Here is a 20742-nt window from a genome sequence, read left to right on the forward strand (position 1 = left end):
CCCACAGTAAAAATGTCACCATGTAATAAATGTCAGAATGTAAATCGGGGAGAGGAAAGATTTTACAACAAGCAAACACTGACTAAATCATTTATACATAATTATGGTAAAAAAATGAAGCACTTTTTTTACTACATTATTTTCACTGGAGTTCCTCTTTAAGTGGTTAAAAGCTAAAAAAGTAGGTTTCATGTTTAATGTCTCAGCTGAATGACACAGTCTTTCACACAGTCTGACACAATTCAGAACCACAATCTATGAACTACTTTTTATCTTTCCCCTGCACTAAGAAGCTGTTCTCTCCCAAGCAAGGGTTTTATGGCTGTAATAAGTTATCAGTGAGGCTTATGCCTACCTACATACATTTTTAACCCTTTCAGTGACAAAAAAAATGCCTAGTTATATGCAGGAATGGCACTCTTCATACACATTTTCTCATAAGTGAAATTTTTCACTTATGATGACAAGGTAGTACGTGATGTGCAATTACTGTGACCTGTGTTACCTAGATAATGTGAGCATTGCTAGGCTAATGCATGTGATGCTACTGGCATAGTGCGCATTACTCTGGGTGACAAGTGCTCGGGTTGCCTTAGTAACGGGTGCTACTTTGTCATCCTAAGTGATGTTTTGTGCATTTGCCCCCACGTAACGCGGTAAAGCACAATGAGAACACACAGCAGCGCATGAAATAGCTATGTCCTATAACACATAAGCAAGGTTCACACTTGACTACTTTCCCGCAATGTAAATGCATCAGCACAGACAAGACATGGGCCCATTCAGGGTACATCTAAATTTGCAAAATGCAGGGTGAGGCCGATGGACAGCTCACACTGCGCCTGCTGAAAGTCCAGGTGGCGTTGATGCTATTCCCCCTCCCAACTCAGGGGGAATATGCCAGCGGATGAATCACCTTGTTTTTTTTTCTAACTTGAGCCCCCTGGCAATCGCCGATGTCCAAATTAGTCAACAGCCTGGAGCCCACTACAAAACGCTATCACTAATCGCAATCGCTAGCGTTTTGTATGAGCGGTTTGTAAGCGATTTCATGAGCGTTTTGGGTAGTGATTTTAAAAAGTGTAATCAGTTTGCCAGCGGTTGTGTAGCGATTAGCGTTTTTAATTCTGATTGGTCCTTTCAATTAATTTTAATTTTGTTACAGAGTGCAGTAATGTAAAAACGCTAGCAAAATCGCTCTGTGCAGGTTTTGACGAGCGATTACGCCAGCGTTTATATACTTTACATTGCAGAAACGCTAATGCTAACCGCGAAAAATGCTGCATGTCCTGCGTTTGCGATTTTGGTTATCGCAATCGCTCCAGTGGAATTTGGCCCATCCATTAACATTAGCTGAGCGTTTCGAGAAATCGTTAGCGGTTTGAATCGCTCCCTAATCGCTCACAAAATCGCTCTAGTGGGTTCCAGCCCAATGTAATTCACATTACAGCCTATGGCAGCACCCAAACCAGGGGCACAGCTCTGCGCCGAAATAAGCCGTCTCGCCTGTTCATACTCAGAACAAATTCCTGTTACATTTCTGTTACATTTCTTCAGACACCGAGCACATTTTCTTCTTTTTTTTCCACACAAGCTGCTGCGTTGTGCCTGAAATAAAAGTGCAAAAATATGTGCGCTTTTCAAGATTGAGCTTCTTTTAATGTTCTCACATGACATGCTGCAGCTCACCACAAAAGCAAACTGGCGCTCACCCACAGCCACTCTATTCCTCCTCAGGAAGGTACACACAGTACAAAAATGCTGCCACTGACATCTCTGCACCTGATGCAAATGTTTCATCTTGCTTCATGAGAGAGCCGGCCCTGCCTTCGAGGATAAAGATGGGAGTGTTCAGAGGCACAGACATATGGAGGAGCACGCACCAGCCGGAACAGGCAGGGGCCCGGAGACCAAAATAAAGTTTAGGGAGACATGCTGGGTGTGGGGCGATTTGGCAGCCCCTAGTGCTGCGTTAGAGGGTGGGGTCTGTCAGGGGAGGGGGCAGGTTAACTTTGCCCAGGGACCCCATTATACCTAGAACTGGTCCTGCATAATGTAAATAGTTACATTGAGGCCGGTTTTATACCTGGCCAGTGTGTTTGTGGTGTGGTGCTCTGCTCCCATCACACTGCAACGCAAATATCGTCATTCATTTGACCCTGCGACAGAGAATGCCGACAGGGTCATATGCATAGCACCGCCCCCTCGCACGCCCCACGTGCCCTGTCACCTAGTGATGTACTTCCTGCTGGACAGTACGTCACTGGGATTCCCAGTCATATTTGCATTTTTCCGTGCATGCCCACCGCATTGGCGCTGCCAACGTGTTTTAAAATGTATGCATTGCCCATTGACGTACAATACTTCCCCGGCGTCAATGCAGAAGTCTGATGATAGCGCACTGTTGACTTTGCAACTGCTCGGCAGCGAATCGGACACTTCCAGCGCAACACAATCCAATGGAGTAAGTGTACTAGGCCCCATAGACTTTCATTGCTGTTACATCACCCTGCGTTCAGAAAGGGTAAAGCAACGCAATAAAAAAAGGCCTAGTGTAATGGGGGTCTCAATGTTATGAGTAGTGTGTTGCTGTGAATTCATTATTTTCACGAAAACACAATGCACCAGGGCTGAATTTACCATAAGGCACAGTAGGCTTGTGCCTACAGGCGCCTGATGATGGAAAAGCGTCTCCCTCCCCTCCCAGAGTGCCTCCCTTTTTCCCTATGCAGAGTCCTGTGCGGAGCATAAATGAGAAGTTATTCACCCCCCTCTCTGCATTCCACTGATGAGATCTCCCTTCAGTCGTCCGGGACACCACTAGCTACTTAATACTGAGGGTAACTTTGGCTACCTAATGCTAAGGCACAGCAAAGTCTAGGGTGCCAGGAAATCTGTGCCTATAGGCTCCAGTGATGTAAATCCAGGTCTGCAATGCACCTATCATGAACACGCCCTATTTTCATTCTCAGTTAATTTCTTGCACTCTATCACAGCCCCCTAACGTAATACAGCCACCAATGCTGAAGCACACACAGATTTAGTGAAGGATTTAGGTGGGAGGATGCAAGACCTGTGAGGCCGCAGCACAGTGACATTTCTGTGTCTAATCCCAGTTTATTCCGCTCCCAGCCTGAGCCGCGGCGTTGTGCCGCACATCGCGCTCCGCTTATCACCCGCAGACACGCCGCCATGCTTCTTAATGTGAAACACTCGTATGCCAGCTAAAGGAAATCCTCTGTGCCAGACCCCGAGGCCCAGACAATCCGCACTATTACATTCGCACTCAGAACCGTGCCGTGCTGCAAGATACAAAGACGGCATCAATATTCCACAGAGAATAGCCCGTAATATTTCCATCTGCATAATGATAGCTTGTGGGAGCAGATTTCAGGAGGTTTTCGGCCTGAATTCACAACGAAAAAAAAAAATTAGGTTGAAGAACTGGAATATTTTTGCATACTTTGGAAACTGAGTACATAACAGATGCTTCAGTTTGGATATACTAAATAATACAGAACATCTAAAGGAGGACTCGGGGGATCTCTCCAGAAACTCTCAGCCAAGTTCTGCAGAAACATGGCCTGTCTGCAGAATCATGGGAACCTTTAAGCGGAAGCATGAAGTCACACAAGTTGTTAGAGTAGATTTACAGGCCGTCAATGCGTGCAATAAAACACCTGTGTCCAGGGCTGGCTCTAGGCTTTTTGCTGCCTGAAGCAAACCTGTGAGTATGCACCCTCCCCCCCCCCAAAAAAAAATGCCCTTAGTATAGGTAGGTAGGTAGCTGGGTAGGTGCCCCCAGTACAGGAAGCCAGTTATAGGTGTTCTTAGTATAGCTAGCCAGATATAGGTGCCTCCAGTATAGGAAGCCAGGTTTAGGTGCCGCCTGTATAGGAAGCCAGGTATAGGTGCCCCCGGTATAGGAAGCCAGGTATAGGAAGCCAGGTATAGGTGCCCCCGGTATAGGAAGCCAGGTATAGGTGCCGCCTGTATAGGAAGCCAGGTATAGGTACCTCCAGTATAGGTGGCCAGGTATAGGTGCCCCAGTATAGGTTAGCCAGGCATAGGTGCCCCCGGTATAGGAAGCCAGGTATAGGTACCTCCAGTATAGGTGGCCAGGTATAGGTACCTCCAGTATAGGTGGCCAGGTATAGGTGCCCCAGTATAGGTTAGCCAGGCATAGGTGCCCCAGTATGGGTTAACCTGGCATAGGTGTCCCTTTATAGGTTAGTCAGGTATAGGTGCCCCTGGTATAGATAGCCAGGTATAGGTGCCGCCTGTATAGGAAGCCAGGTATAGGTGCCGCCTGTATAGGAAGCCAGGTATAGGTGCCGCCTATATAGGAAGCCAGGTATAGGTGCCCCCAGTATAGGAAGCCAGGTATAGGTACCCCCAGTATAGGAAGCCAGGTATAGGTGCCGCCTGTATAGGAAGCTGGGTATAGGTGCCCCCGGTATAGGAAGCCAGGTATAGGTGCCCCCGGTATAGGAAGCCAGGTATAGGTGCCCCCGGTATAGGAAGCCAGGTATAGGTGCCCCCGGTATAGGAAGCCAGGTATAGGTGCCCCCGGTATAGGAAGCCAGGTATAGGTGCCGCCTGTATAGGAAGCCAGGTATAGGTACCTCCAGTATAGGTGGCCAGGTATAGGTGCCCCAGTATAGGTTAGCCAGGCATAAGTGCCCCAGTATGGGTTAACCTGGCATAGGTGTCCCTTTATAGGTTAGTCAGGTATAGGTGCCCCTGGTATAGATAGCCAGGTATAGGTGCCTCCAGTATAAGAAGCCAGGTATAGGTGCCCCAGAGAGGGACCCAAGATTCGAGAGAGACCCAAAAGCAGAGAGGGGCCAAATAATGCTGAAGGACCCATGAGCAGTGAGGGACTTAAGATCAGAGAGGAATCCAAGAGCAGTGAGGTCTGCAGGACAGAGAGATCCAAGAGCAGCGATATATAGTGTCATTCATTCCCAGGCACTGTATAGGGTAAGATGCAATTTTGGCTGGATAAGACAATTACATTCATAGTACTAATACAAACATAGATCATGACATTACATACAGATGTAGCACAACATGTATGGGGGACTAAATACATCCAGCCCTCATTACACAGCATACCAGGCAGGCATTGCTCCATATTACAGCAATTGCCTCGGAATATTCTAACCATACGCGCGTCTCATCAATCAATCCTTGCAGTCACCTGGTACTGATTACCCACCCTGGACAGGAATGAAAAACAAGGGGAATTAGACTCAGGTTCCACAATCAGCCAGCTATCGGCAGCGCTAATTAATCAGTGTCAGGGACACTTTTAAAAGCTAAAGCCGACCGCTCATTTTATAAATGTGTTTCTAATGAGCCCGGCCACATGTTACACTGGTGAGAGCGCGGTGCCTTCCAGATATTATGCTGCCCCTGATTTCCCCTTGACGGGCGGCTGACACGCGGCCTAATGCATACCTTATGCCATGTTGAGCAAGCTGAGGGGTCCTCTCAACACACAGAACTAAATTCACTGCAAAGATTAAACCTAGCAGAATACTGTAACAGGCAGGGCCGGATTTAGGACAAGGCCCCCTAGGCCATGGCCTAGGGCACCACAGCTGCAAGGGCACCAACGCAGCAGGCTAAATTGGTGCAGCATTGCAAGCTTGCAAATGCAGCAATGCAGGGAGATCAGGCGAGCGCCTGACCGTGGTACTCTGCTGCAAGTTTGCATTGTGGCCAGCGGCTATTGATTGGGGCAGCTTCGTAGATGCAGAAGAAAATGAAGCTTCTGCACTGAAGATGAGTGGAGAAATGAGTGACGCACATGGCTTCTGGGGTGTGAAGGCGAGCTGGCTACCAGTACTGAAAGGGGGGGAGGGAGGAAGGAGGGATTAAGGGAGTCATCTGGCTACCTATACTGGAGGGAAAGGTGGGAGGGTCAACTCGCTACCTATGCTTAAGGAGGGTGGCTGGTAACAGTGGCCTTGGGCGGTAAAGAGTACAAATCCGGCCTTGGTAACAGGAATCTTAACCACTTCACCACCAAGGGGTATTTACCCTAACGGACCAGAGCAATTTTCACCTGTCAGCGCTCCTCCTTTTCATTCCCCCATAACCTTAGCACTACTTATCACACCTGCAGTAAATGACCTATACTTTTTTTTGCTACAAATTCGTTTTTTGGGGGTTAATATTTGTTTTTAATTTATTGTGAAGGGAAAACATGGGAAAAAAATGAATGAAAATACACTATTTCTCCAATTTCATCCCCTATAGTTTTAAAATAAACAATGCTACTGTAAATAAAACCCACACATTTTATTTGCCTGTGTCTTGGCTATTACAACATTCATTTACCATGTTATTCAGGATTCAGTTACCTTCTGGTCAAAGTGTCCATATTTTATCAGAAATCGGAAGCTTTTCATTATTTGCATGCTGAGATAAGCTTCTTACTGTAGCAAATAAGAAAAAAATTCCCTCAATCCTGTTGGTGCTGTACAGTTCCTGCAGTTAGGCAAAGGCAACCAGACCTGGTAAAGAGAAAGAAAAATTGTACACAAACGATGTTTTAAGTGTGGGTGTGGCTCTCACCTGCCCCACCTCAACCTGGGCTGGAACAAGTATGGTGTTCTGATTTCTTTAACCTCCCCGGCGTTCAATTTTTCCTGGATTTTTGTGCAACAAGTGTTTCAATTCATTCATAACCTTTTTTTCCTGTAACTTATCAAAACGTGTAAAGCAAGGGTCTAGTATACATTTTGAGTATAAAAAAAAGCTTGAGGATTATACTGGGGACACCTAAAGGTCAGGAAACCTCCTTGGCGGTATACCAGTAATGGTTACAGGCATACCGTATTCATATTCTTTTTCCTACACGTAAACATTATGGGTTAACCATTAAACGCCAGGGAGGTTAACTTGCATACTTGTTCCAGGATAGTGACTTAGGGCTGGAACCTAGCGATGAGAGTAATGTAATGACCTAGTCACGATTACGCAAAATTCTGCATAATTTGTTAAATTACGATTATGGACGTAATTGAAAGTTATATTTCGTGTTTGCAATATTTCATGTTTAGGCAAAATTTCGTAATTCCGATTGTTTTTTGTAATTACAATCGTTTCCATAACGGAAACGAATTAGAATTTCGTATTTAATGCGGAAATTCAGCCGTTCTCAAAATTGTGTTCCAGTCCAGAGCCTCCTGATACATTTAAAGTGCAGGTACCTTTGCATTATCAGATATTGCAAGGCCCAAAACTAAGTGTCTCAGCATGCGTGACCGCTAAGTGCACCTTGCCAAAGAGCACCTGTTTTTGAAGTGGCTGCAGGTAAAGCCTCCTGATACATTTAAAAGGACGCATACAGTAAAAAACGGCGCCAGGGGAAAAAATGGCGCATGGTTCTGAAGCATAATGCTGATAAAACGCTATTTAGCATTTTAACCACTTAACGACCACCTAACGCCCATAGGCATCGGCGGGTTGTTAGTGGTATAGCATGGAAACGGCCATTTGTTCGAGCGGAGGGTGTCTCCGGTGTGAACAGCCGGAGAGCCGCCGATCGCGGCTCGCCGCCAAAATGTAAACACGCGGGGAAGAAATCCCCGCTGTTTACATCACACGGCGCTGCGGCGCAGCAGCGCCATGACGTAGATCGTCGATCCCCAGCCTCTGATTGGCCTAGGATCGCCGGCATCTGATAGGCAGAAGCCTATCCTATCAGGCGCAGGACGGATATCCGTCCTGCGCCGCTCAGAGGGTAAGGGAAAGGGAGGGAAAGCCGGGGAGGGCGGAAAGCGCTGCGGAGGGGGGCTTTGAAGAGCCCCCCCGGAAAGTGCGGGTAGCCGGCGGCGATCAGACCCCCCCAGCAGGACATCCCCCTAGTGGGGAAAAAAGGGGGGGAAGTCTGATCGCCCTGGCTATTTCCTGATCGGTGCTGCGGGCTGGAGAGTCCACGCAGCACCGATCAGAAGAAAATCCCCTGGTCCTTAAGTGTGATTGTGTTCCAAACTCAATTTTGAGTTTTGAGTTTTTCTAAAAAAAACTTTTTTTTTTGCAGAAGATACAGCGACAGTCTCCCTAGGCTGCCTGTGGTGGAGTGGAAGAGTGCATTGACCGGCTGCCTGCGGTGGGGCGAGAGGAGGCAATAGCTGGCGATTACACTGCAATGCCGATTACACTACTTCCTGATTCAGTGTAATCGGCATTGCAGAGAGAAGAGACAACGTAGACCTGGAGCGCTAATGTTTACTGAAGATCAGAGCCTGGGGAGGTGAGTGATCAGCTGTATCTCCCGCTGCGCTGACTGCCATTAAAAGGAGGGGCTCCCGAGGTGAGGAACAGAGGGGTAGGAGTTGGCCCCCACTCCCTGCGCACATCTGCTACACTTTTCCCCGGGCAAGTTAATTGCCGTTCTAAAGAATACCGTTCGTGAGTTCGGAAGTTAGAGAACGATATATACCGTTCACAGTTCAAGCATTTTGCTGCGACACCCGCGCGCCATAAACTTGCTTTTTAAACCGGTAAATTACGTTTACCGTTATGCTGAATGTGCACCGGAAAGTAGCAGAGGCGCTGTGCGCCAAAATTTCCTGTCACGAAAAGGACAGCACGTGCAGGGAAACTATCAGTGATTGCAATAAAATGACTGACTTTCCTGAGTTTACTAATTACTTAAATTTGCATAATCACTATTAGAAATGAAATTGAATCCATTTTCGTAATTAAAATGTCTGTTTCTATACAAAACACGAAATTACAAAATTTTGGTCATAGAGAAGCACCTGTGAACTCTTCCTTTAGGGGGCAGGGCTACGGACGGAAGTTGGACACCTGGTAAGTATAATCAAGGGGTTTTTTGTTTATCTAAACACCACGTGGATCGCTAATTGGAAGCGATGTACAGTTAACTGTACAGCCAGGGCCAGATTTACCATAAGGCACTGTAGGCACGTGCCTACAGGCGTCTCATGATGGAAAGGCGGCTCACTCCCCTCCCCGAGTGTCTCTCTCCTTCCTTCCCTATGCAGAGTCCTAATGAGAGTATAAATGAGAAGTTACTCACCCTAATCTTGGCATTCCACTGATGAGATCTCCCTTCAGTCAGGGGCACATCTAGTTACTTAATACTGAGGTTCCTCTAGCTACCTAATACTTGGGGCACCTCTTGCTACTTAACCTCCTTAGCGGTAACTCCGTGCTGGACACGGGGTAAGCCGCCGGAGGGTGCCGCTCAGGCCCTGCTGGGCCGATTTACATACATTTTTTTTTGCTACACGCAGCTAGCACTTTGCTAGCTGCGTGTGCATAACGATCGCCGCCGCCACCCGCCGATTCGCCGCTATCCGCTTCGCCGCCCCCCCCCCCCACGAGACCCCTGCTCTGCCTGGCCAATCAGTGCCAGGCAGCGCTGAGGGGTGGATCGGGACACCCGATGACGTCATCGCGATCGTCGCCATGGCGACGGGGAAGCCCATACAGGGAATCCCATTCAGAACGGGATTCCCTGCAGGGTAAAAGCGCCGGCGGCGATCGGAGGGGTGGGAGGGATAGCGAAGGGAGGGGGGAAGCATGTAGCTAGCGCTAGGCTAGCTACATGCTTTAAAAAAAAATTTTTTTTAAAAGTGCTGCGCTGCCCCCTGGCGGATTTATTGTACCGCCAAGGGGGTTAATATTGAGGGTACCTCTGGTTACCTAATGCTAAGAGGCATCTGTAGCTACCTATGACAGGCAAGGGAAGTAAGGGAGAAATGACAGCTGGGACAGCCAGCACACTTGTGGTGCGGTTTGGTGGGGTTCATAGAGGGTGAAGTCTAAGGTGCCTATAGGCTCCTGTGAGGTAATTCTGGGCCTGTGTACAGCGCTTCCAAGCGTCAGGGAATAGTGATCGCACTAGTAATCCCTGCACACGGCGCTGCAGCGATTACTAGTGGATTCCAAGCCTCATGCCCAGAGCATCCGTGTAGCAGACAGGCATGTTCAGAAGAAGGTCATTGTCAGCCCTTCATGTTTCCCTTGTGACAATAATAGCACAAAAGATGTGTCCCTGAAAATTCAATCTGGTGTCCCTTTAAAATCCCATGTTATGTTCATGGTAATATTGTCTACAAAGGATGGGCTTTGTGTGAAGCGATTACCGATAATTCTACATGATTCCGTTAAATTGCAGGTCACCTGTCACCGGTTTTTGTTTTGTCATCTGATCTTCCCGAAACAGTGTCGAGTTTTTTTGACACCCGCTTGAAAAGAATTCCTGACAGCTGTGAACTTGCCTGGGGCAATTCCATATAATTAGAGTCTTTATGTACTTACGCTCGTACCGTCCTGTCGCCCGCCCCCTCCCCCCCCCCCTCATTTTAATGATGACAGCTTGTCCGGGTTCCTCTGTAGTCGCACTGACTATGGACGTGGGAGATGTAATTAACGCAGCTCCGAAAAAACACAAGGAAGGTAATGACTGCTGGAGATCTGCCAAGCGTTCGGCGCTGGCAGTGCCCATCTACGGGGAGGCTAGACTGACACTTTACAACGCATCTGCCACAGGTCTTCCTATAGTCTGGAAACAAAAATTTCCTCCCCCACTGATCAGCATCCCACAGGTAGCTGGTGATGAGGAAGCCTGTTAAAAGCAAATTTGTAGCGGGAAAAAAAAATTATGATATAATGAATTGTATGTGTAATACAGATAATAAATAGAGCACCAGTAGCAAAGAAAATAGTCTCATATTCTAATTTTCAGTTATATAGCTTTTTTTTAATAACATTGCATCATACTGTCATAGTTGCAGTTTTAAAACCACACTCTGTTTTTATGCCATAAAACAAAGCAGAAATAATGACCCTTTGAACTTGCAGTAAAACCTTTGAACCCTGCAGTAAAACCTTATCTCAAGCTGTCTCTCACTGTTTCTTGGCTGTTTAAAGTGAACCAGAGACGAAGCACCCTCATGTATTTTACCATATATATCAGTGGGAACATTAGAGAAAACACCTACCCTGCTCTCTGTTTCATTTTTAACTGTTCAGCTTGCTTCTAATCAGCCCTGATAAAATCCCAGACTGAGCATTCATTCTGGCTTTGCTCAGGAATCTTTATAGCTGAGTCATTATAGCAGAGCCACAAGGGGGCTGGCTTGGGCTTGAAAAGACAGATCAGACAGACTCAGCTATAAAGATTCCTGAGCAAAGCCAGACTGAATGCTCAGTCGGGGATTTTATCAGGGCTGATTAGAAGCAAGCTGAGCAGTGAAGAATGAAACAGAAAGCAGGGTAGGTGTTTTCTCTAATGTTCCCACTGATATATATGGTAAAATACATGAGGGTGCTTCGTCTCTGGTTCACTTTAAGTGATTCAGAAGACAGGACTGTATTCAAACCCAAGTGGGTCAAATAGTTTAGAGAAGCTCTTTTGCGTAGATAATAACTGTTTTTTTAACACTTCCTGTACTGGAAAACAATATGAGACTCTTTTCTCTGCTACTAATTTTCTATTTCTTAGCTGTACTACACATGCAATTCATTATATCATAAGTTTATTTTCACGTCAGGTTTGCTTTAGACTCACTCAGCAGACTGTGTGCCTGATTGGGCAGATATTTTATAATTTGTCCAATTTGCATAGAACCCTGGGGGGCAGAACAAAGGCTGCAAGTTAGTTAAACCAAAATATTTTTAATATGTACGGGTGTAGCCACGGCGATTGGTCAACACTGCTTTAGAAGTCAAATCTGGAAGTGGATGGCTGCCGGCACTCCGAGATTTACAGCCGTATCACTGAGGATAAGGAATGACAGATAGTCAAACCCCACCTTAAGGCCCCATTCACACTTGCGGTTCGAGTGCACAAGTGTCCGGGGTCCGGGGGCCTCAAAGAGACCGTACGGGTCTCTGCGGTGGCCACAAGGCGGCACAAGTTGCGGATCCGGAATGTATCAGTTCTGGCTACAATAAAGTAGCCGGAACTAGATACATTGCAGTGCCAGAAAGGCACCGCAAGCATGGGGGATACCGGCGTGTAGTCCGGGCCCCCCAAGTGGCATAGGACCGGTGCTGGAAGCATCCGGTCCTATTGCCAGTGTGATGAGAAACATCCGTTTCTCATTGCACAGCATGGCCGCATGTGGTGGGTCAGGATCCGGCCCGGGTGCATGGGCCGGATGACCGGACCCGAAAAATAGCGCATGTTGGAAAAGTGCCCGGAGTCCGGATCCGATCCGGCTCTGTTCTGTACGGAAGGAACGCATGTGAACGTCCGCATAGACTTTGCATTGCTATGCGGAACGTGCGTTCCGTTTGTACAGTATACGGTCCGGATCCGATCAGGCGGATCCGGACAGCGAATGCTAATGTGAACCAGGCCTAATACTACTGCAGACACTGCATGCTGCATCAAAAAGAAAAAGAACTGTTGAATCAGGCACTGCAGTTAACTCTGTTTTAATGGTGTAATCAATGTGAAAGATTCATCACTTGTAGACAAGGTTTTTGCATTCAAAAAGGCAGGTACAAAAAATCATGTGCAATCAACTTGTGCATTCAAAATTTTGCATGAGGAGAATGTCCTACCAGTTCAGAAGGTGGCAGTGGTGGGTGCAGGGCAAAAAACGGTAGCCTGACGGCCGTTTCGCACGGTGGTGCTTCTTCTTCTAACGAGGCTACCATATTTTGCCCTGCACCCACCACTGCCACCTTCTGAACTGGTAGGACATTCTCCTCATGCAAAATTTTGAATGCACAAGTTGATTGCACATGATTTTTTGTACCTGCCTTTTTGAATGCAAGAACCTTGTCTACAAGTGATGAATCTTTCACATTGATTACACCATTAAAACAGAGTTAACTGCAGTGCCTGATTCAACAGTTCTTTTTCTTTTTGATGCTGACTGCTTTAGAAGTAGCCGCATACTGCACCGTAGTGTGGTGGGCGTAGTCTCTGAATGCAACTGGTTAGAGGAACAAATTGGTTAAAAGAGGCGCTTTGGTGTGTGATAAAAGCGTTTAAAAACAGTTTCAAATCGACAAAGAAATGAGGTAGCTTACCTCAATGACGAAAAATCTTTATGGTACAAAAGATTTTATTAGTGATAGCACAGACAGGTTTCGTGGGTCTGAGCCCGCTTCCTCAGGTGAAATAACAGTGCCTACATTTACAGAAAGAAAGGAGGGGAGAAACGCCTCAAAACACTGATACCTTCATATCATATACATGAAAATATAATAAAAACCATATAACCATTCCTAGAGCCTAGCTCAGTCAGTTGCGAATCTGTTATCAATCTCATGCATTATTTCCTATTGGTCGCTATTTTTGGTGGATTATAAATAGTGATATTTCTTAGTAGTATTAGTTATATTTATTTATATTAAATATGGAGAGTATCTTTATTTATAACAATTAATAAGGTTGCTGGTATTTATATACCGTTAGGTATATATATAATATCATAGATATGTAAATGAGTAGATATGTAAATATAGATATTTACATATCTACTCATTTACATATCTATGATATGATATATACTTAACGGTTTATAAATACCAGCAACCTTATTAATAATTATAGATACTCTCCATATTTAATATAAATACATATAACTAATACTACTAAGAAATACCACTATTACCATAGTCTCTGATGAAGCAGGGCTAGTCCCTGCGAAACAGCTGTCAGACTTGTCTTCCCCCCCCCCCCCCCCCCTTGCTGTAAGCTTTTTTGTGTCAACCCAGCCACAATAAAGGGTATTTTAGCAGCTGTGCCCATCTCCTTCCTCTCTTCTGATTGCTTTAATCACACATTAGGGTGCCTCTTTTAATCTATTTGTGCTTTGTACACCCCCATACGCCACCCGTCTGAGGGGTGGAAGCAGAGTACCCGTGGTACCGCCACGGTCAAGATCTGTTTCCTTCCTTTTTAAGGAGAGCGACCCCTCATCCAGGTCACTGGTGACCTCCCCGAGTGGAGTCGGGTTTATTGTCTCCATCTGCTTCCTGTGGTCGGTTGCCCCCCTGCAATCCACCTTTGTGAGTAGTTTTTTACATTTCTTCCACTCAAGGCCGGTTTAAGCAACAATGGGGCCCCAGGGCAAAATAAACCTAGGGGACCTCCTCCCCCCCCCCCCCCCCCCAACAGATGCCCAGGAACAAAAATCTGCATTAAGGGACTTTTTGCAGCTGGTATAGTCAGGTGTGAAGCCCCAAACGGTCGGAGCTCCACATTCTGGCTACCCTAGCCTGCATGGGGGACAAGGGGTTAAAAAGTTTCAGGAGGGGGGACCCCACATAATTTTTTTTAAAAAAATTACCGCACTCTAAACATAAAAAAAAATTGGGAAAATAGGAAAAAATGCCAGGGATCTTCATGCATCCATATTGCGGCTGTATAGCGATCCCTGGCCAAAGCGCTGCAGCTGCGTATGGGCCCCCTGGAAACCCCGTCAGGAAATTCATTGCCCTTTCTTTTGATGCATGTAAAATTACACTACCGTTAGGTTTGCTACTAAAAGTGACATTTACTGCATTTATACTTTTACTCCTATACTTTTTTCCTTCCAAACTTTAAAATCGATTTTCTCAAAAACTATAAGGTCTTTTTGAAAAATAGTTTTTTCCTCTTATTCCCAATGATCTCCTTAACATATCCTGCAAATTTAGGTTTTCTAGCATTTAAGGTGGATTTGCTATTATTAAAGTTGGCAGGTTTTTAAATTTGTATTTTTTTTCCTTTGAAACTTTAAAATCAGTTTTCTCAAAAACTATAAGGTCGATTTGAATTTTTTTTTCCTCTTGTAGCTACTGGGGGCCCCTACAAGCTCTGGGGCCCAGGGGCAATTGCCCCCTTTGCCTCTATGGTAGCACCGGCCCTGCTTCCACTACCACATTGTTGTTACATACTGCACAATCGGGCTCCTTTTTGTCTCCTGTGCCTTTACTTAGAGGGTGCTTTGACACTCACAGCCCACTACATGGTCAGAGGACGCTACTATTGCCTCATATTGGATCTCACCTGAGTGTGTTTACATAACGCCCTAATGAAGAAGTCCAAATCTGAGGTACTTTCGCCGGAAGCAGAAAATGGAATATTAATTCATATTAATTTTGACTATTTGTAGCCGCAGTTTGCATAGTAGGTGGCCCTGGTGCCTGCTATTTTATTGGGCGCCTCCAGCGCACACATTTCTCCCTATTGTCGAAATTATTATGGGCCCCTACAGTGCCCAATATTTTTCATTTTTTGCGGAGGTGTCCTGGCAGGGTCTAGAGCAAGGGTCAGGAACCTTTTTGGCTGAGAGAGCCATAAACGCCACATATTTTAAAATGTAATTCTGTGAGAACCATACAATATGTTTCAAACTGGCACAGTGTGCATGCGTAGCAGAGGGCTCACGTCTATGTTGCCATGGTGATGTGTATACAGTTGATCCTCTGGGCAGTGGAAGTGTCAGACACATCTTCAGCTTCTCTTGGGTTTCAGCAACATCAGCAAGTTCCCCGAGAGCCAGACAAGAAATATACTGACTAACAGCTTGTACAATTAGCTAGCTGACTTGGGGGTTGATTCACTTTGTAGGACGAGATCCCGCACTTTGGCCCAATAGGCTGCCTGTCAAGCAGTGGCGTAGCAATAGGGGTTGCAGAGGTAGCGACCGCATCAGGGCCCTTGGGTCAGAGTGGCCCTCCCTCAAGCACAATATTGGCTCTCTATTGGTCCTGTGCTGGTAATAATCACTTCTATAGATGCTTTGAATAGTAGTAATCATTAACAAGCTGTTCCCCATCCCCTTCTTGCACCTCTGACACTGTAGTTGCCATCGGCAGGTTTTGGTGCGCCGTATCAGTTATGTATAGAGTGCTTGGGGGTCCCATGTAAATCTTGCACCGGGGCCCATAGCTCCTTAGCTACGCCACTGGTGTCAAGTGACAGACAGCCTATTGGGCCAATCAAAGTGAGGGGATCTCGTCCTACTAAGTCACTAGACCTGACCTGGAGCAGCCGTTAGTTTTGAGGTAGCACGAGTAAGTTAGTAGTGCATGCTACAGGAGTAGCTTGTCTACTTTGAAAATGTTACTCGCGCTGTCACACTAAGCTGTGCTGCTTGAGCAGTGTAGCTTACTGAATCAACCCCTAACTGTGAGCCAGATGCAGCCATCAGAAGAGTCACATCTGGCTCCCGAGCCATAGGTTCCCTACCCCTGGTCTAGAGGTATTCCGCACTGCACCAAGTGTTGACATTGTTTCTCGGTGTCCCCCAGGTGAAATCATTCTACCAACAGGTTAAATACATATTCGGTGCTCCTCAGGCAGCCTTCAGAGGTACTCATGCGCAGTACGGACACACACCTCTTCAGAAGCACTTGTTTAATAATAATAATCAAAACATTTGTATAGCACTTTTCTCCTGTCAGACTCAAGGAGCTCAAGAGGCCACCCTGTGGTGTTAGGGAGTCTTGCCTAAGGACTGCTTACTGAATAGATACTGACCCTCGCCAGGATTTGAACTCCGCTTTCCCACAACAAAGACGGTGCCCTTAACCAGTAAACTATCCAGCCACTTGGGTACACTAGTGCCTTCTGAGGAGCCACGAATGCTGTGAAGTCCTGTGAATGGTGAATGGGGGACAGCAGTGGATCAAGGAGGAGAGAGGACGGAGAAGGCTCTATGGCAGGGGTCTCAAACTCGCGGCCCGCGGGCCATTTGCGGCCCTCGATACAATATTTTGTGGCCCTCGCTGGCAAAAGCTTCCTTATAGTTCGCTTCAGTGCTCCCAAGTAATCTGCCGCATCCCCGCCGCTAAACGAGGGCTGCAGAGCCCCCAAATTGCCCGGGGGGCAATCTACTGGCATTTCCTGGAAGGGGCAGAGCTTTCAGCTTCAGCTCTGCCCCTCCAGACGTCAATCGCCGCACGGATTGCCGCCTCTCCCCGCCCCTCTCTGTGAAGGAAGAGTGAGAGGGGCGGGCAGAGGCGGCGATGCGCCGCGATTGTAAAATTCCTTATGCCCAGCCTCATTCTGACTTTGCCTCCTGCGGCCCCCAGGTAAATTGAGTTTGAGACCCCTGATGTATGGGATTTAGAGCTTTCCCTCTACATAGGTGAGTATCCAAAGCCTGGTACACACCTTCAATTTTGATTGGGCAATCACTGACCAATTTTACCACCTCCATGTAGTATGAGGATCAACAGATATTGAATCTAGCGGTCTATGGTGGTGAAACCCCTCCCACAGTGTGATGTCAGGACCATTGTAAAATGTAAGCAATTTCATTCATTGAGTTATTTTCACTACAGTTCCTCTTTAAAGTGATCCTGAACTGAGTAAAATTATTTAAAATATACACATGATGTACCTGCAACTGAATATTACTTACTTACCTCACCATCAGTTCCTCTGAGAAGCTCACCATTTTCTTCTTACAATTCCTTCCAGTTCTGACAAGATTTTGTCAGAACTGAAATACATCAGTTACTGTCGGTTATATATGAGTTGCTGTCAATTATAACTGAAAGGACAACTGATGAGCAAGGTAATGCCCATGTTTCCCTATGGCTCAAGTGAACAATATTACAGTGTAACAGTGTGCTAACCAGGAAGCTCATGGGCGTAGCAATCACCCCTGCGACCCCTGCCATTGCAGGGGGGCCCAGAAGCTTTGGGGGGCCCTCCTCATCCTTCTCCCCAACCACAAATGCAGCCAATTGGCAAAAAAAACCCCTCCCTGTTCACTTACAAAAACTAAGAGCAGGAGCGTGTGTAATTTTTTCCTGCTTCCAGACGCTGCTTCACAGCAGAACACTTTCTGCTGCCATTCACCGGCTCCAGATCATGTGACCCACATGGGGTTTGGGGACCAAGGGGGCTCCATACTATCATTTTTGCAGGGAAGGGGAGGTCCTATTAAGTCTAGTTACACCCCTGAGGAAGCTGTTAGGGGGTAATGGCCATTTTCAAAATGGAGGACTGAGAATTCCGTTGATCACAGTGGACAAACAGGACGCAGGAGAGGAGAAGAGATTGATGAGTAGACTATATGGTAGGGAGGTATGACCTGTGTATGTTTATATTGACTTTTAATTTTCAGTTCATGTTTCATTTAATGTTATTCTTATTTTATATACAGTAGCAAAAACTACAGCTCTTTTTTTATTCAATTTCAGCACAGGGCCTTATTGTCCATGTTTATTGATTGAATATGGATATACAGTATATATGGTTATCAGTATATCACACTTGTTACAATTTAAGGGCCTGAGCCCACTAACGCAGTTGTACGCAGTTGTGTCCGCTTTTCAGCACCTGTAACATTGATGTGTTTCTGACGAGCGGACACAAATGCGCACAACTGCCTTACGAAGCTCAGGCCCTAAAGGAGTTCTTTGGGGGTTTTTAAAATTAATAAAAAAAAATGTATTTATCATGTAGCTAGCCTAGCGCTAGCTACATGATTCCCCCCTCCCTGCGGCGTCCCTCCCACCCCTCCAATCCCCGCCGGCACAATCACCCGTCCGGAAATCCCGTTCAGAGCGGAATTTCCAGGAGGGCTTCTCCTGTCGCCATGACGACGCACGTCAGACCCGATCCACCCCTCAGCGCTGCCTGGCACTGATTGGCCAGGCAGCAAACGGTGTCTCGCCTGGGGGGGGGCCCTGCACCGCGGCGGGTAGCGGCGGATCGTCAGCGGGCGGCGGCGATCGGGTGAGGCGGTTTTTTTAAAAAAATTATTCAAATCGGCCCAGCAGGGCCTGAGTGGTGACCTCTGGCGTCTCTGGACGAGCCTAGCTCGTCCAGAACGCTAGGGAGGTTAAGGCTTTGTTCAGATCTAAAATTGCAGAGGCCAGCGTTTTGCGATTTTGTGAGTGATTTTTTTCCCCCTCCCGGCACTTACCTGCGTGCCATGATTTTTTGTAAAGCCCTTTTTTAAGCGCTTTTGCAGAGCGATTCTGTTTTTTCACTTCCTGACGTCAGTTCTTTCACCTGGAAATGAATAAATACAATGTATTTATTCATGAAAGCGCGAATGCAATCGTCGCACAAAGCGATTTTGTGAGCAATTTGCGCTTTATACCTTCCATCGTACCAAAATCGCCCTAAAAATGGTACAGGCAGTGCTTTGCTGAGCAAAAAGCAGACAAAACGCGCGGATATGAAATGTTCCATAAGGATTCATTGCACTAGCGGGTGATTTCGAAAATCTGTGTGAACGAGCTCTGAGAGCCATGAATGGCATAATGACATATTTTGCTTAGCGGATTGAGCCAGTAGCTCCGAGCGTGCCTCATCTGTACAAATCACAGCTACTTTCTGCAGAGGAAGCCAAGTATTTGTGAGAATGGCCCCCCTGCTCTGTACACAATCAGCATGTAGTGCAGAGAAACGGGGGCAGAGAGGTGTGTTCTGTCTGCCTCTCATCCACATGTGGTTTATTACATCTGGCTGCTTGTCACGTTGCCGGCCCAGCAATTGGCACACCACCTGTCACTGAGGATTACGTCCATGGTGCGCACACACTTTACTGCGGGTCCTGAGCTGTCATCCCGAGAAAGCCAGGAGCGCAGGATGAGGATGATCGAACGAGGGGACTCACACTTCAGCCCCGCGGATTGTCACTTTGCGTCTCTGTATTCTGGTGGCAACGCCACATTTCCATGCGAGATGTCATCTTGAGTCTTGTCAGGACGAGGCATCTGGGTGTAAAGGCCGTTTAGAAGACACGAGGGAAGGGAAGGCCCACATCCAAACAGCATCCAAACACCACAATGTACATGATGGACTGACGGGAGTCGTTAATTCTGGCGTAATTGAAGTCGTTTACTGTGACGGCAAGAAATGGAAACCAAAGAATTTGGGAATAAGTGCTTGAATTATTTGATGGTGATTGACCTTATTTGTCATGAACCAAAATAGTTTAGATGGGACTGTCACGGAAAGACAAAGTTATTCCCAATTTCACAGCGGACCTGAACTCAGAACTTCCTCTCTGCTCTAAAAGATACGAAACAGCATAATAACCTTTAAAGATAATCATTTCTTTGTTACAGTTGATACAAATCCTGCAGTAAATCTGCAGTGCGTCTACTTTCTGCTTTCGTGGAAGCAGACATAGGGTTAAAATCCTGTGTTTACAAAATAAACTGTTCTGCTAGGCAGCCAGCTGACACAGCAGAGAGATTAAAATGACACTGGTGATTAGACACAGATGAGGAGGTATTAGACAGGCTAAGCTCTCTAAATACATACAGGGTGAATTTCTCTGTTTTCCTTCTGTCCTGGGGAAGAGTTCAGGTCCACTTTAAAGTACCGGTATGCTGCTGGCTTCCTGTAGAGAGATAAGGTGCGTACACACGCACTACTGTAATGAACGACGGGTCTGTCAGACCCTCCCGCTGGGCGGGCGTTCTGCCGACAGTAGTGCGTGTGTACAGTCTGTCAGGCAGACTGATATGGTTGTTTCTGAACGATCCGCTCAGCTTTATCAGTCTGCCGACAGACTGTACACACGCACTACTGTCGTCAGAACGCCCGCCCAGCGAAAGGATCTGACGGACCCGTTGTTCATTACAGTAGTGCGTGTGTACGCATCTTTACTGACATGCCGCTGCATGGAGCTGTAGCGGGTGTAAAGTCTGTCTTTCTATCACCATCTCGGTGGTAATGCTGGTGCTGAGATTTCATTCCTGAACTGGTAATCCGAGATACCCTATAAGCTTAAAGAACAAGCGACACCCATGCTAACCTAGAAAAAAAAACAC

At 46.6% G+C, this 20742-nt stretch overlaps 1 long non-coding RNA gene across 1 annotated transcript in view; it reads left to right on the forward strand.

The window, feature by feature from the left end:
- LOC137525855 (uncharacterized) overlaps positions 1–20742 on the forward strand; it is an 84746-nt gene that overhangs the window by 22196 nt on the left and 41808 nt on the right. The window contains exon 3 of the long non-coding RNA XR_011023035.1: positions 8057–8269. This is a non-coding gene — a long non-coding RNA (uncharacterized lncRNA). The remainder of the gene's footprint in view (positions 1–8056; positions 8270–20742) is intronic.

Source organism: Hyperolius riggenbachi, chromosome 7, assembly GCF_040937935.1.
Source record: "Hyperolius riggenbachi isolate aHypRig1 chromosome 7, aHypRig1.pri, whole genome shotgun sequence".
In the NCBI taxonomy this organism is placed as follows: Eukaryota; Metazoa; Chordata; class Amphibia; order Anura; family Hyperoliidae; genus Hyperolius; species Hyperolius riggenbachi.